We start from the raw sequence: 16,495 nt of genomic DNA on the forward strand, positions 1-16,495 counted from the left end.
AAGTCCAGAGATTCATAGAAAGGAGAGAGAAAAAGCACATATGGAGTAACTACTGCTTCTGACCTATGGTAGATATACACTGCTCACACACCTATTTACAGCAGGAATTTTATGCAGGAATGTCAGGGCAGCCTTGTGGCTTGACAACTCCTGCACTGAAATCAAGCTGATGAGATGCTCCGTCTCTAACAAAGCAAATTTGACTGAGCTTTAATATAGATACAAAATTCCTGTTGTCTGACAGAAAATTGTAAGTGCTCCTAGCTGTGTATAAATACATCACTGCTATTTTTTATTTGCTCAAAGAATCTCTGGCTTAGCAGAAGTAAGACATGGGAAAGAGCCCACCCTTTCTGAAGACAGGATGTGCAGGAAAATATTTTCTTTTACTTCAATGTCCAGTTCAATTAACAATGTCCACAATGGCAGTTCAATTAACAGTTGCACTTGAATGCATAAAGCAACCAGTATGCACAAAGCAACCCATAAATCGTCTCATTTTCACTCAGAGCTGAAGACAATTGTTATTTTCTGTAACACAGTAAGGAGACGACCCTGGCTCACTTTTGTGATGCAAATTAGCAAGCTGCTTGGAGGAAGAGGTGGAGAGGAAAAGCCTTTTAACTGAAATGACAATAAAACTTCCTCCCTCCACAATAGTCACAGACACCAACTCCAGTGGTGTCTCCTCCAGGACCCCAACATTCTCCTTCATCCCAAACCTCTGGCTCCTGGCTGCACACTCTCCTCTGCCAAATCACTCCCTTGCAGTCACCAAAGAGACCTTGAACCATCCAAAACAGCCACCAAGTGGGACATAACTGGGGGACATAAACCTCTGCCCTTGCACCAAGATGCAGCTGGACACAAAAGGAAGATTTTTCCACCAAGCAGCAACAGCCTGCAAAAGCAAAACACCATCCCAAATGAAACGTGGCTCAGGAATGCGAGCTATGTGGGCAGGGGGGCTCTGATGGACATAAAGGGAGGACAGGAGCAGGCAGGCTGCTTTCACAACACTGGTTTTGCTCTTGCCAGAGCAGGGGACCAGCTCAGCCTCCTCCCTCATCCCACTGTGCTGCACACAGACCTCGGGAATGTCAGCAATGTGGACCAGGGGCCAGGGGGCTTTGCTGCCCGGGAGAGAGGGATGGGAGGGGGACCAGGGGAACAACACGAGAACACCAAGAGGCAGCTGGGGATGCTGAGGAGTTGCAGGGCTTCTTTTAGGGAGGGGGGTGCAGTTTGTGGAGGGGTCAAAAGGCTGAACTGCAGGTTGCGAACCAACAAAGGTCCCTTCCTGTCCCTGTCACCCTGTGCTTGTGGAAACAAAACTCCAAATGTAGCTTTGCAATAAAACTGTCATTAATCTCTAAAAGCTAAAACAAACTGCAGGCCCTCCTGTCCTGGTTGTTTTTTGGTTGTTTTTTTTTGTTGTTTGTTTGTTTGTTTGTTTTTATTGGCTAGCTGCTGGCATGGAAAATATACCAGCATTACGACCAATAAATCCATGCACTTAACACATCGTGAGCCAGAGGTTTAAAATTCAGCTGCACATGCACAAACTTTCTCTCCACCAGGCTAACAAAAAGAGATGTGCTCCAGGTAACAGCCCTGAAACCCTCTCAAGCCTGCTTCAGCCAAAACCAACGACCCCTTACAATGTGAATAAATATTCTGTCAGGGGCTTTTAACATCCTTGAGGAACTCAATTTTGTTTTCTTGATCCCCACATCCCAGTCCAACCACTCAGTGGCTGAGCAGTGCCTGTCTGGCTGGAGCAGCAGCCTCCCAGGAGGTGCATCTCACTCTCATCTCACTGCCAGGGTGAGCACTGACTGCCTCTCCTTAGCACCCCTCCCGCACAACTCGTGACAGTCATGATGCGTGCACAGACACAAAGAGGGGTTTGTTTTCCTTAAACTTCCTCAGGGAGAAGGCTCCCCTCCCGGCAGCCACTAGTATTTTTTTGTTGTTGTTGTTGATGTGATCCTGCTTAAAAACACGACTTTGGGCACAAGCAGCAGGAATGATGGGATGAAGAACTTGCAAGAAAAAAATAAAAGGAGACAAAGACCCAGTGCTAAATCACAGATGGGATCAGGAGCAACGTCCACTGCATACATCAGGTTTTTTTGTCTACCCAAAAAAACCCGTCTTGCATAAAGCAGCCCATAACACCACAAGAACAAAGTAAGAATCATACATCAAGTTTGCCAGCCTGGTTAAACGATGCTGACAAGATACATAAGCTGCAGGAATCATGACTACATCATTCCCAGCACCTCTTTGTCTCAGAGAGATTTCACCTTGGTCTTGCAGGTGATTATATCCCATCTTTGAATGTTACTGACTTGTTATGCACAGAAAGCTGCCTGAGCAGGCTGCTGGTAAAATGTAAGTTGAGAAAATGGACAGTGATGCCAAGGCAGGAGTAGCATTTATCTGAGGAAAGAAAACTCTTCAAGAGCTTATCACTAGGAAAAGAAAAGGAAAAAAAAGAGAAAAAAAAGGAAAAAAAAAAAAAAGAAAAAAGAAAAAAAAAAGAAAGAAAAAAAAAGAGAAAAGAAAAAAAGAGAAAAAAAGAGAAAAGAAAAGAAAAGAAAAGAAAAGAAAAGAAAAGAAAAGAAAAGAAAAGAAAAGAAAAGAAAAGAAAAGAAAAGAAAAGAAAAGAAAAGAAAAGAAAAGAAAAGAAAAGAAAAGAAAAGAGAAAAGGAGAAAAAGGCAGCAACTTAAAAGTTTAAGAATGAGTTCAGCCCCACATATCAGGAAGGAATGGAACTTAAGCTAAAAATCTCTTCTTGTATTGCATTTTCTAAGTCTTAAGATTAGTCTGGGAAAAAGGCTATTGTTTTAAAAGTGAAGTTATTAATTGAAAAATGTGAAGTGTGGTTTTAAGAAAAAAATACCATAAAGCAGCTTAATTCTAATCACGTTCCTGTAAATCCAGACTGAACACCTGAAAAGAGCCAGATGACTTTCAGTGCCTTAAAAATGGAAAAAAAGAAACAAAACCTGCCTCCCCTGCTCAGGAATTGCAGCATTTTACAGTTTGGTTTGGATTTTCCCCCCTCCCTCTCTATTTTGATTTGTTTGTGCAAAACTAGGTATTATGAACAGAGTTTAGAGCAACTTCAAAATCTGTGTTTCTATTAACTTCATTGTGAAACAGTTTCAAAACTCAGTAGTGACAACTGCTTTTCATTCAGCAAGCCCATTTTCTTTTGCTGGACTCCACAAGACAAAATGCTACTGCCAGACAGACAGCTGAAAAATACAGAGCAGCAAGAGAAGGGCTCTGAAAATCACAGGAGGCTACAGAAATCCTGCTTCAATAAAGCTGTAAAGTCCCACCTTGGCTATGCTGCATGATATTCTGCAACATCCAGTTTTGAGAACTGTCCTCTGCTTTGTTAGGATCTCTCTGGCCGCTCTGTACCCATCTTTTACTTCTGCTCTCTTGTGCACTTACACCACACAGAACAAAAAAAGCTAAGCCTGGCCTGCCAAATTACTTCTGCTTCCTGTCCCTGTTTGCCCCAGAAACCCAATTACAAAGTTAACTCGTGCTAATGGAGCCTGAAGGGACGTGCACTCACACTCAGCTACATGACAGGTCCCAGTGAATGAACAGCCTGATTCTCACCCTGGTTTGCCATCTGAAATGTAAACAATGCACACTGAAGTTATCTGCTGCAGAATGGTAGATACATCTGGGTATATCTGTGGCTAACTGGAGTGAAAAGTCAGATTCCAACATATGAGTCATCACCCACTAAAGCACTCTCCTTAAAAACAAAACAAACAAACAAATCCCCCCCACAGCAGGATTGACTCCGGATAGAAGCACCAGTTTCTGCTCTGAAAAAAGATTCGGCTAAACTAAACATCTTCTCTTAGAAGGTATTTCGTTGTGCCTAGAGGTAAATACATCCTGGGAAGAAAAAAAAAAAAAAAAAAAAAAAAAAAAAAAAAAAAAAAAAAGCAGCAGGGCTCTGCTCTAGTTCAGCCCTCCAAAAACTGAACTGCAGTGAGAAGTAGATTATATCTTAATGTATCAAGTCTACAAACACTGCAAAGGATCCTGAAGAACTGAAACAATACAACCTGTCTAGTAGCCAAATAATAACATTATTATGTGGGTTAATAACAAAGCACTGGTCAGAAAATACCCAGCCTTAAACTGCATTTGCCAAGCTGCAAAACCGAGAAGACTCTTTCAGTCTGACCTCTCTTGTTGAAAGTCTGGAACTTGGGAGAAAAAAATCTGCAATATTGTTTCATTTAATAACTATGCATGAGTCAAGTGTCTCTGCTTTTGCCTCACAATCAGTATCTTGACTGTCCTTTGTTACTTTTCATATTCTACTTTTAAAACACTCAAAAGTGTTTACATAAATAGAGATAGACTCCCTAGTCTGAATCTAAATATTACTTTCCCCAATTACTGCACTTCTTGGCAAATTCCCTCTGGAGAAATACTGAAGAACCACATAAAACACTCATTTATAAATGTCTCTTTCACTATCCAAAGCAGATTAGTTTGGTATAACTCTCTGAGATCCTCTGCATCGAGATATGCTGAGACAGAGATGGAAACAGCGTAATTGGCAGAGAGTTCACTATTGTCTGAGGTCCTTGGGGGCTTTTTGACACAGCTGCTCCAAAACAGCTCAGGAATTAGCACCATCCCTTTCTCATTTAACAGCTCGTGAAGTGAATGAAAACACTGTGATGGAAGCCCCACCATGCACTGCCGTGTTTATGCACCTAAACAAACACATCCAACCTCTGACTTTGTCTCATTTGAGGGAAGACTTCCAGCCGTTAAATGGAAAAACAGTTGTGGTTAACGAGTGAAGGAGAGAGAGAGAAAAGGAAGAAGAGAGAGAGAGAAAAGAGAGAGAGAAAAGAGAGAGAGAAAAGAGAGAAGAGAAAAGAGAAGAGAAAAGACAAGACAAGACAAGACAAGACAAGAGAGAGATAGAGAGAAAGAAAAAGAAAGGAAAAAAAATGTTTTAAACTAAACTCATCATCACTGAGACAAACAGGTTGCAGGATGGTGGCAGGATGGTGATGAGTAGAAAATGCAATGTAAGGAGCTCTCCCAAGTCTCACCCACAAAGCAGGGCTTTGCTTCTGACCACCATCTGCCAAAAAGGTTCTAGTGGAAGTTTAAAACACATCACACGGATTTCCAACTGCTCAGAGGCTCGGGGGGCAACCACAGCACCGTGATTTTGTGGCTATCAATTTCTGACCCATCCCTGTACCACCGCTGAGACTTCCCACCCTCTCATGCTATGCTGGCACAGCCCGTGGGACACTGCACACATCAAACAGCCCGGGGGTGAGGGGAGGGAGGGATTCTGGCACGTCTGTTTCCAGCCAGATCAGTGTTCCAATCTGTTTTGTCCCAGAGCCACATTAATACGAGCACCAGCAGAAGTGCCAGAGGAGAGCTGGCTGCTCTCAGCCAGGCTTGGGTTTTAGTGCCTACCTGCAGCCCCTGTGGCACAGGCAGAGTCAACAGGAAAGAGCCAGGAGGTGTGGGTGCTGGATAAAACAAACATTTCTGGCTCCGCTCAGCAAGTCCTGCTGCAAAAGTCAACCTGGGTAGCGTCCTCCCCATTAATAATGGCACTGCAGAACTGGGAAGGGATTAAAAATACTTAAAAATACTTATAAAGAGGCTTCAAAAAGACAGTTCAGTCAGGTTAAGACAGTTCAGTCTAACCAAACGATGTTATTTGGAAGGGGCTGGTGGATTATGTAAAATAATGAACGGTGCTAAATAAAAGCTAAATCAGTGTTTGTCCTTATGTCAAGTGTTGATCCAGCCATACAATCAGGAGGCTGAAATGTGTGCACACACGCCACAGAACTCATTGTCAGTGCACAGCAGCCATCAAGGCTGTCAGCTCAGTGAGACCATGAGAAGGACCCATCAGGAATATTACTTGAAATAGTAAAAAAGTAGGAAAAAAAAAAAAAAAAGTCCAGGGAGTTAAGGTTTAAAAATCAATGTTAACTAATGACAGGCCCATACAAGACACATAGGATTGATTAGCCCTCACCAGTCTTATTAGATGTATGGGTACCTCACATTTAATAAAAACCTCTGGTACTGAACCTCTCAACCCAAAGCAGCCTTACTAAGGCCAGTGCCTTATGCAATAATCAACATTTTGACTGTTTCCATCTCCTTGGAAACCTCAGCAGCAGTGTAACCCACTCCTGCCAGGGCACTATTGTTTGATATAAATGCACTGGACTCTTTGGGCCCAGAAGATGTTGGAATCTAAAACGTAAGAAAAAATTAAGGTCTCTGGGATGAGGAAGGGTACCTTGGAATAGCAAAGAACTCAACAGTAAAACCTGCTGGATTTCAGCAACTTAGGGCAGGAAGGACATCCTTGACTTCAGAGCACTAGCACATGATGAAACAGACCTAAATACACCACCAGGCCAGCACAGACCACCAATCCATCCCATAAGTGTGGTGTCACAAACATTTGCCCCCACTGCCCTCCTGGACACCAACCACCTCCAGTCACCACAAAAAGCTGTCTGTAGCTCATGGCATACACAGCTGCAGAGAAGATGGACTATTATGTGTGTAGGACACCAGACATATTATGTGTGTAGGAGACTCCTCTCACTGACAGTTCTTTGTCTTGAGCTCTGAGTGTCACACAGCAACATCCCAGAGCTCCAGGACAGCACAGACATCCCTGTGTGAGGAATGGGGCACAGGCATCATCCCTGAGCCCCAAAAAAGGCTGGGACACCTCCAGTGCCCAACATCCTCCCACCAGAACCATCACCTTCACCAGAACATTTTATGGAGATGTCTTGTTTTAGGAAAAGGTATTTACAACCTCCAACCTGTCAGGGCAGACATGTGGGTCTGCTTTTGGCTCCTGTATGCAACAGGGAGCCCATACACCAGAGAAGTATGTGAGCAACAGCTTGGCTTTTTGAAAAGACCAGGCTCAGTTTGACAAGGCTTATCCACAATTAAGTTCCAACTGATCTTGTCAGACTCCTCTGTCTTCAGTCTGCTTACTGAAGAATTAAAGGGACATTGGAAACACACATTCGTGACTCACGTTTAATTGTCAGCTGTCCTTCCTCAGCACAGCTCTAATTAGAAATCAGAAACACATTTTTGAGCTCAGAAAGACACAAAAAATTGGCATTAAGTGACAAGGGAAGCCTGTGGGAGTGCTTTAAGTCCAACAGGATGTCACTTTGTAAGTTATGCTTTAGCCAAACCAGTCATTGGGCTTAATACAGGGTTAAGAGCCCAGAGTCTGTAGCAGCCCAAAAGAGAGATCAGATGCTCTCGCTGCCCCCCCTGAAGCACAATTATTTTTTTCATTACTATCAAAGCTCAGAAAGCATTTCCAGTATTCACTACAGCACATTACGAGCTATTTCCTTTTTTCCTCACCATGCACAAGTGCACCCTTAATGGTGAAAAAGTGACTATCACCACAAACATCTTTCTGCTCTCTGGAGTTTGCCAGGGAACCTTTGGAAAGGACAAATATAAACATGGCCTGAATCACCCTTCAGATTTAACCACAAGTCTCAACACTTACTGCCGTGACTGCAGATCCAGTTTCCCAAAGTAAAAATACATGGGCAGAATTCAGAATTAGAGAACATGCTGGATAGACCTTACAAGTATAATTCACAATACAACACTGCTAGGAAAATATATAAACTTGAAAAAAAAAAAAAAAATCAGTTATGCCAGTTGTTCATCCCAGTCATATATTTATTTCTCTTCAGGTACCAGTCTTTTGACAGCTGGGGACAGTCATATAATTGCAAGTTATTTCCGCTCAATATATAGCCTCTATAATGGGAGCAAGAGACAACTGTGGAGTGTCAGAGTTGACAAGCCTAAATAGTGTCCCTTGAGATGCCTAAATGCCTTTTTACAGCACTGCCAATTATTCAACCATGCAAGCAGATACTATTAAGATACTTAAAATGAATCATTTCCCACTAGATTCAAACACATTATAAACCTCACCATAAATCTCAATCTCTAGTCAAGATGAACTTATTTAATAATGTTCATGAATACTTTTATTTCATAAAGGCTTGTGAAATATGGTTATACACATAAGTTTTATAAAAATACAAGGTAATTTTTAGATATTTTTATATAGTTCAAACAAAAGACTTCTCAAACAAATTCTGTAAAAAATTATAGCTGGCATTTCATCTGTAAACTACATTTTATGCACTTTAAACAAGTTAGGTGGAATCATAATTTTTTGGAAGTAGCTTGTTGCTACTTCTTGTTGCAATTCCACATGAACTCCTCCCTATCATTACTACATGAAAACATAATCACCAGCTTAACACTTGTCATCTTGACACAACCCACAAAAACTCTGGATAAAATTCATACTTGTGCAAATACATGCAAAAAGCTTTCAAGCCATTTTTCCTTGGAAGAGTGTTTCCTTGGAAAAGTACTATATCCTTCTTCCCTTTCTAAAGTGCAGAGGAGAATTTGGATGGATAAACAGCACAAGCAATGACGCCTGAAACACCTCCTCTGGCCCATTAGTCAATTCCATTAGCTAAATGACTAGGAAAAAAACCCTTCTTCTCCATGACCTACCACTCCAACAGGTGCTGACACCAAGAGAAAATCTGCAACTCCCCTCATTAAACAACTGATGTTTTAGCAACTAAAAGCACGATCAGATGCCCATTCCTGACAGTTCCCCACAGCAGCTCTGCATCATTTGCGAAATTGACTCTTCATTTGGACGTTCTCGTTTCACTTTCAGCATCTATTATTTAGACCATGCAGGGCACTGCAGAAATTGAGACGACAAGCTGTACCAGAAGCTCACAAACCTGAGGAAACTGCCAGAGTGAGAAAAGGTAAATAGATGCTTTTGAGGGGGAGTTACTGGACCAATTCAAACTGAAGTCGTTTGTGCTACCTCCATTGCTGGTTCTCCCAAGGAGGTGTGATTTTTAAAGATACACTGAACTGACACCTAAAACCAGTTCACATTCAGTTTTCAATCAAAGCAGGAAGCTTTCTCCAATGTAACTTTAAAGTAAAGCCCAATCTTAAAAAGAAAGCAGGTGTGCAAAAATTTAAAAACTGAGACACCAGGTACTCCAGTGTGGGATGGGGTGCTATAGAATTTGTCACTAAAATACACTTTAAAATATGAATTTCCTTCTTCTAGTTGGATTGCTAGCAATATAAAAAGGGACAAACCACACTGTGATGTCACAGAAATTAAATTAAACCAATGTCAAATGTAGCACCAAATTCCATTAAACGCGTGGCCAGCAAAGACACAGGTTTTAAGGCACACAAAAGCCTATATCCAAAGGTGGATACAGTGCCCATCCAAAGTGAATGCACTTTGCCACAACCTGGGGTTGTCCTGCTGCACACCCTGGCACTGGTGTGACCCACACTCAGCACTGTGTGGAATGCAGAAAGTGTCCACACCCCATCACCTCACACCTGCAGGCACCAGAGCTGCTCAAACCTCCCTCACTCAAAACCAACAGAGGAAGGACACAGACTGTCCCATCATATGACAATATCTCATCTCCTGTTGAGAAGGCAGTTTTGTGGAGGAATCCCATTTCACCTAGTCACTGATACCTGCCAGATGTTCCCAGGCAGAAGAGAGACAAGACTCCAGAGACATTGCTTGCAGCAGGGATTGGGGACTGGGTGCAGCCCTGCTCCTGCCAGGCAGCACCACTGTGCCCACTCCCTTTGGAGAACTGTCACCCTGTTTTCTTGCCTTGTGAGTGTTTGCAATTTTGCAGTGGAGATTCTCACGCAGCTTCATGTAAACTCTGTATATATTTAGAATTATCTCCTCCTCTGGAAGGAGAAATATAATTGATGGCGATGTTCACTTATGAGGTCAAAGAGATGGAAACCTGTGTAGCCAATCTTTTGCCTTCTGTAAAAAGTGTATATAAAAGGAGAAATGGAGTCAAAAATATTAATATAGAACTTTTCTGCCTGACTTTCTGCTGTCTGTCTCATCCTTTGTGTGTCCAACACTGCGACAGAAAACTGACTCTGGACATGAAAATCCCAACCAGCACTTTTAAGGACCTGAAACACCACCTGAACAGAAATGTCAGGGCTTTCTCTGCACACCATGAACGCTCACTAAATTAATTCAGCCTTTCCAAAATTCACATTAACCCGATCAGCCTCCCTCACTTTTCTCATATTTTCATCACAACAGACACCCACACAACCTCTAATAAGACCCAGTCACCCTGACACCCCTGAGAAGGGGTGAAATAAAAGGGTAAGACACAGCCAATATGTTTAATCAGCAAATTGTCACGGTATCTTTTATTCCTTGCCAAGACAGAAGGTTGTCAGCTATGCTACTGAACTGCCAAACGGGCTCTGTGGCTACCTAAATGTTTGAGAGCTTTGATCTAACAAAAAACACACCGTGTCTGACCTTAATATCAGTACAAGAAAAGTTAAACTCGGCTTAGTTTTACGTGCAACTCAGGGACAAAGCAGTCACAAGAAAGTCACTACTATCATTACCGAGGCTTGTAATTACACCTGAATCAATTTTTTGCACGTAAATGTGCACCAAACTATTGGTTCCCACAACAGTGTTTCAGAAAAATTAATTAAGAGTGTTTTCAAACACTGCAGGATGTCTTTAAAAGTGAGTTGGGATTTTTTGTTGGGGTTTTTTTGTTGTTGTGGTGGTTTTTTGGGGTTTTTTTTGGGGTTTTTTTCAGATCCGTGCAGAGCACCCAGAGTTAAGGCACTTCCATGTACTGAGCATCAAAGCCCAAGACCTTCCCCTTTGTCCCATCCCCCCCCCAAAAAAATTCTCTCCCCTTTTGAAGTGCCGGCTCACAAGTTAGTGACGGTCCATCTAAACAAAGCCACGGTGCAGGCGGCTCCGCATGTGCCCCTTCCCGCCCCCTGCTCCTCTCCTCCCGTGCCCAGGTGTTTCCCGGGGGTCGGGAGCGCGCGGGATGCGCGGAACGCGCTCGGCACAATCCAGAGTTTCTACCCAAAACGGGGAGCGACATCATCAGCCTTTCCCCACTCGCTCACGGACCGGGACCTCCGCCTTCCTGCCCAGCGGGTGGATCACCGGCAGATCCCGGCAGATCCAGGCGCTGCCCGGGGAATGCGCTGCTGCTCCTCCCGGCAGAAACTTTGCAGCCCCAGCGCCCGCCTCCAGCCCCATCCCGTTCCCCGCCGCTCACCTCCGGGCTCCGCGTCCCGGCCAGGAGAGGGGTGTGTGTGTGTGTGCGGTGGGAGGTGGTAGGAGCTCCCGTGATCCCGCAAAACTCCGGTCCCGCCTCCCGCCGCGCCGCGAACCCGCTCGGGAGCGCTCCGGCCGCGCTTTGTACCCGGCGGCGGCGGCGGCACTGCGGCTGCGCGCTGCCCAAAAAATCCACCGCCGCGCCTCCGGCCGCACCCCCCACCCCGGACCCGGCCGTGCTCCGGGGCATCCTGCGATCCGCCCCTCCTGGTCTGCCCGGGATGGGCATCCTCCGAGCGATCCGATCCACTCCTCCTGGCCCCCCACGCCCCGGGGCATCCTCCGACCCCTCTTGCCCTTCAGGGCATCTTGCGATCCAAGTTTCCGTGCCCCGGGGCATCCTCCGATCCACTCCTCCTGCCCTTCAGGGCATCCTGTGATCAAACTTTCCATGCCCCGGGGCATCCTCCGATCCACCTCTCCTGCCCTCCCTGAGACGGGCATCCTCCGATACATCCCTCCGGCCCTTCAGGGCATCCTGTGATCCAGCCCTCCGTGTCCCGGGGCAACCTACGATTCTGCTCTCCGTGCCCCGGGGCATCCTCCGATCCACCTCTCCTGCCCTCCCCAGGACGGGCATCCTCCGTTCCAGCCCTCCTGCCCTTCGGGGCATCCTGCGATCCAAACTTCTGTGCCTCGGGGCATCCTCCGAGCCACCCCTTCTGGTGTCCCCGGGACGGGCATCCTCCCATCCAGCCCTCTATTCCTCGGGGCATCCTCTCATCCAGCCCTCCTGCCCTCTCCAGGACGGGCATCCTCCCATCCACCTCTCCTGCCCTTCGGGGCATCCTGCGAGCCAAACTTCTGTGCCCTGTGGCATCCTCTCATCCAGCCCTCTTGGTCTCCCCGGGATGGGCATTCTCCGTTCCAGCCCTCCTGCCCTTCGGAGCATCCTCCGATCCACTCCCCGGGACATCTTCCAATCCTGCCCTCCAGCCCTCCTCGGGATGGGCATCCTCCCATCCAGTCCCCCGTTCCCCGGGGCAATCTACGATCCAGCCCTTCGTGTCCCGGGGCAACCTACAATCCATCCCTCTTGCCTTCCCTAGGACGAGTATCCCATCCAGCCCTCCTGCCCTTTGAGGCATCCTCCAATTCACCCCTCCTGCCCTCCCAGGATGGAGCAGCGCCGTGGCCTCGGCGGGCCGGAGGGCGACCAGAGGCAGCAGAAGAGGGATTTTCTTGCCCCCACCCTGTTTTTAAGAGCCTGGCTCGGCGGTTCCCCGAGATGCGGGAGATCCTTGGCAGGGAGAGAAGGGTGGGTGACCGTCGGGGCTGCGCCTGGAAACGCAGCATCCTTGGGGAAATGTGCCCCAAGGGGAGCCCGCGGGGTGTGCGGCTTGGAGGGGCTGGTTGGGAGCCCACAAAAAGGAGTGTTGGCCCCGGCGGGTCCGATAAATGATGTCACATACCTGTCCCAGGCTGGTGCACAGCCCAGCGCCCAGGGATTGGGATTTCCCAGGGGAGGCTCCCACGTTTCTCATGTTGGAACCCTGGCAAAACGTGCCCTCCGGCTGCTCTGGGCTGGATGGGGTGCTCGGCAGGGCAAAATGGGCAAAAAGAGCACAATCAGCTCCATCTGCACTGTCTTGTGAACCTCAGCTTAGAAACACAGCTTTTAGATTTGTGCCTTGGTTTTTACTGGCCGGAACAGGCCGTATCTGAAGCCTTTTCAGCTGTGAAAGAATACAGCAGCCTCTGTTTTTGTGTGCCTTGGATCTTTTCGCTCGAGGGTTCGAATATTCGGAATGGATTGATGGGTGGTTTCTCTCACTCCTCCCACTCTTATCTCAAGCGCTATCTCCATTGCCCCAGGCCTCCAATAACTCCAGGTGCAAATGATTCAGAAGTTTTGTGGCGCTGCCAGAGTTTCACAGGACATTCCCTCCCAAATACAAATCAGAATCCACGGGGCAGGAGTAAGCAAGATGCAGGAGACTCAGCAAAGCCAGGAGTGTACAGGGAACAATGCCTGGTTTTCTTTTCCAGCTCTGGATATAGGACCCAACAAGGTGATTACTGTGAGCAACTTCACAGAGCAAAAGGACGCAGCTGTGGTGCATCACTCCTTGTTTTTTTCTGGTTTTACATGTAGTGTGCTAGCAAATGTTGGCATCTTCTGATCCCTTCTTATTTCCTTCTTTCTGTGTCGTTCCTCTGCTTTTCTTCTGCCTTTCCCTGGTTAATTCTCCCGAAGCTCTGCATATTTCCAGATTTATTTTTTTTCAGACGCGATATCTGAAGTTAATGAATGGAGACCACCAAAGTTTCTCTCAATGACTATTCCAGAATAGACCAAGGAGCCAAGGAGGATATTAGAGGAAATTTGAAAATATCTCTCTCTCTCTTTTTTTTTTTTTTCTCTTCTTTTTTTTTTCTTTTTTTTTTTTTTTTTTTTTTTCCCTGTGGGCCACATTCAAGTAATGGTAGACGAAAAAAATGTTAGAGTTTTCCCGTTCTATAAAAAGCTAATAGGCTCAGTGACATTTCCATCTACATCACTTCCAGTATTTCTTCTGAAATCTCTGAAGCCATTAAAACATTTTAGAGATTAAATCGCATCAAGCTTTTTTCTAAGTAAAGCTGCTATGACGTTGACGTAAACCACCTCTCAAACCACGGAGCTTTTATTTTTTAAAAAAATGCTTTTTTTGTACATTTTAACTCACACCCACGTATTTTTTGAAATATTGGCAGTCCAAATTTGCAAACAGGCCCTGCAGCTCTTTTAAGATGCTAATAGTTATTAATCCTGACTACTAACTTCCCACCCAGAGGCTATTTTTTTAATGGTTGAATTACCCACTCTAAAAAAAAAAAAAAAAAAAAAAAAAAAAAAAAAAAAAGTACTGATGAAAGAAGTAATCAAGATAACGGTGAGCACCACTTACCTTCTTTTTTATATTACCAACCAAAAAGAAAGTATATTCAGACTAGCAAGCAGCTCCTTACCATCAGCTTATCCATCTGAACAGTTGGATCAGGACCTTGTGGCACCAGAAGCTGTACAAACAGAGTGAAAGCACTCAGACCACGGCAGTGTCTGAGGTAGGACTCTTTCCACCTCTCCCACTTAATCCTTTCTTTCAAGAGCTGCCAGCCCTTGTCAGTTAAAACAAGCGGAATTAAATAAAGAAGCCGATTGTTGAGTTACCTACGTAAGAATGGCAGGAACCGTTCCTTGTGGTCCTGCAGTGGATGGGGCTTTTCCCTTTGATGGTGCAATTAAAACCTGCAGGTCTCGGTTCACCCTCCAGTTCCTTGGGGCTTGTCTGGCCCTGCAGAGTGCCCGGGGCTTTGCCAAATGGGGCAGAGGGGTGTATAGGAGGGCACAAAGGAAGGAGGGGCAGTAAACACCCACCAATCTGCTCCATCCACATGGGGAAGGCTGGGATAGGGGACAGAGACCCCCCCCACCCTGTCGAGCACCAAATGGAGAAACTTGTCTAAATTGACCCAGCCAAAGCCTTCAGGGGGAAAGGGGATGGAGATGTGAGTGTGTTGCTGCTCTTGCACAGGTGTGAGCCCTCCCAGCTGGGCACTGGCTTTGTCACTGTCAGGGATGCCTGTGCAGCTCCCACCTGGGGCTGTGCGACTCAGTGTTTGCCTTGCTCAGCCTGAGCACCAGCAGGTGACACTGGGGTGGAACAGGTGCTTTGGCAGAGCTTTTCTACCTCCTTAGGGTGTTTTTTTTTGGTGTTTTTTTTTTTTTGGTGTTTTTTTTTTTTTTTTTTTTTTTTTTTTTTTTTTTTTTTTTAATCTGGGATATGCTCTGCCCATAACATCCAGGTTGGAAGTCTGGATTATTAAACATTTAGAGAAAAAAAACCCTACCACCCCCAAAGAAGCCCAAACTCACCTATTTCCTTCAAAAAGCCCCATGTGAGTAGGGAATTGTAAGTGCCATGTCTGGAAGCAAAAGCAATACTTGGAAGAGAGAGAGCACGTTACATTGTATTTTTCCATCATCTGGTCCAGATAAATATTATGGTCTGCTTTGACAGACATTTCAAGTTTCTCACAATACAGATTAACCCCGTGCCACGCATAGAGCATGTGTTAAAAACCAGAAAGACTTAAGAGAATTCATCCTGCGCTTCTGCAGTGGGTTGGGCAGAGTGAGCTCTCATGGACTTTCAGGCCTCATCCTTCTGGATTTTAACCCTTCCCATGCCTGAAACCTGTTTTGTGTTGGACATCTCACACTGTTCACTCAGGAGGTGCTGGGTCAGTCACATCAGCATCCTCTGTGCTGCAAGTGCACCTGAGTGCAGGTGACCTGCAGGCTAAATTTAGGGGCAGGTTGCATCCACCCTGCTCCCAACTGTGGCCCGTGGCCTTTCTGACAGTATGGAAAGGAGGGGATCAGGCATTTCCTCTACTGCTGTATTTAGCAGCAATTTTTTGCTTTGCTGCCACTGTAGAGGAGCACAAGAGGCCACAGTTATCTTGGATGGGTTGCCTTAGATCTTCCTCAAACTGCAATGTACATCTATGGCTCCACAGCAAGCAGCTCCCCACCACTCTAACTCATAAATTGCATAATTTGCCTTCTCCCACCTTTCTCCAACCTCAGGAAGTAGGATGCTGTCAGTTTCACAAGGCTCACAGCCCCTTAAGCCTCAGCAAACTTCACCTGATTTGTAGGGGTAGGGGGAAGAGCCCTGACATATTAAAAAAACAATCCCAGGATTTTTTTTTTTTTAATAATAATTCTGATACTGCCAAACAAAACAGAAAGTTGAAATGTTCTTTCCATAGGAAATGGTAATGTTTTCCCATGCTTTATTTTGTCCATTCTAGAAATACCACTTTTCTGAAAAAAACCCCACATATTTATTTTTTATCCAAAAGGAAGATTTGGCTTTGGTGTTCAAGCACCCACCTAAGCATGAGCTGAACAGAGTGACCCTCTCACCTCTGCCCCCTAGTTCCTCCCTGCCTTTGTGGTGTGTCAGACAGAAAGGGGCTAAACAGAGCAGGGCTGTGCTGCTGGAGCATCCCCCATTAAAGGCCCCTGGTGCACCTCTGAAGGACACTTTGATGTGCTGATTATTGCCAAGCAGCTGCCCATGGCAAAGCCAGAGAGCAGCATAAGGAAGAATTAAATAAAACCCTGTTTTAAAAAATACTGAACGTTTGCTGTTGTGGGTATTCTGCACACC

The 16,495-nt window shown here is 45.5% G+C and overlaps 1 protein-coding gene across 1 annotated transcript in view; it reads right to left on the bottom strand.

Annotated features, from left to right (window-relative positions):
- KANK1 (KN motif and ankyrin repeat domains 1) overlaps positions 1 to 11,382 on the bottom strand; it is a 133,157-nt gene extending 121,775 nt beyond the window's left edge. The window contains exon 1 of the mRNA XM_083883722.1: positions 11,272 to 11,382. The gene's annotated coding sequence lies outside the window, so the exon portion shown is untranslated. The remainder of the gene's footprint in view (positions 1 to 11,271) is intronic.
- Between the last annotated feature and the right edge of the window lie 5,113 nt (positions 11,383 to 16,495).

This window comes from Zosterops lateralis (assembly GCF_965231275.1).
Source record: "Zosterops lateralis genome assembly, chromosome: Z".
NCBI classification, from domain to species: Eukaryota; Metazoa; Chordata; class Aves; order Passeriformes; family Zosteropidae; genus Zosterops; species Zosterops lateralis.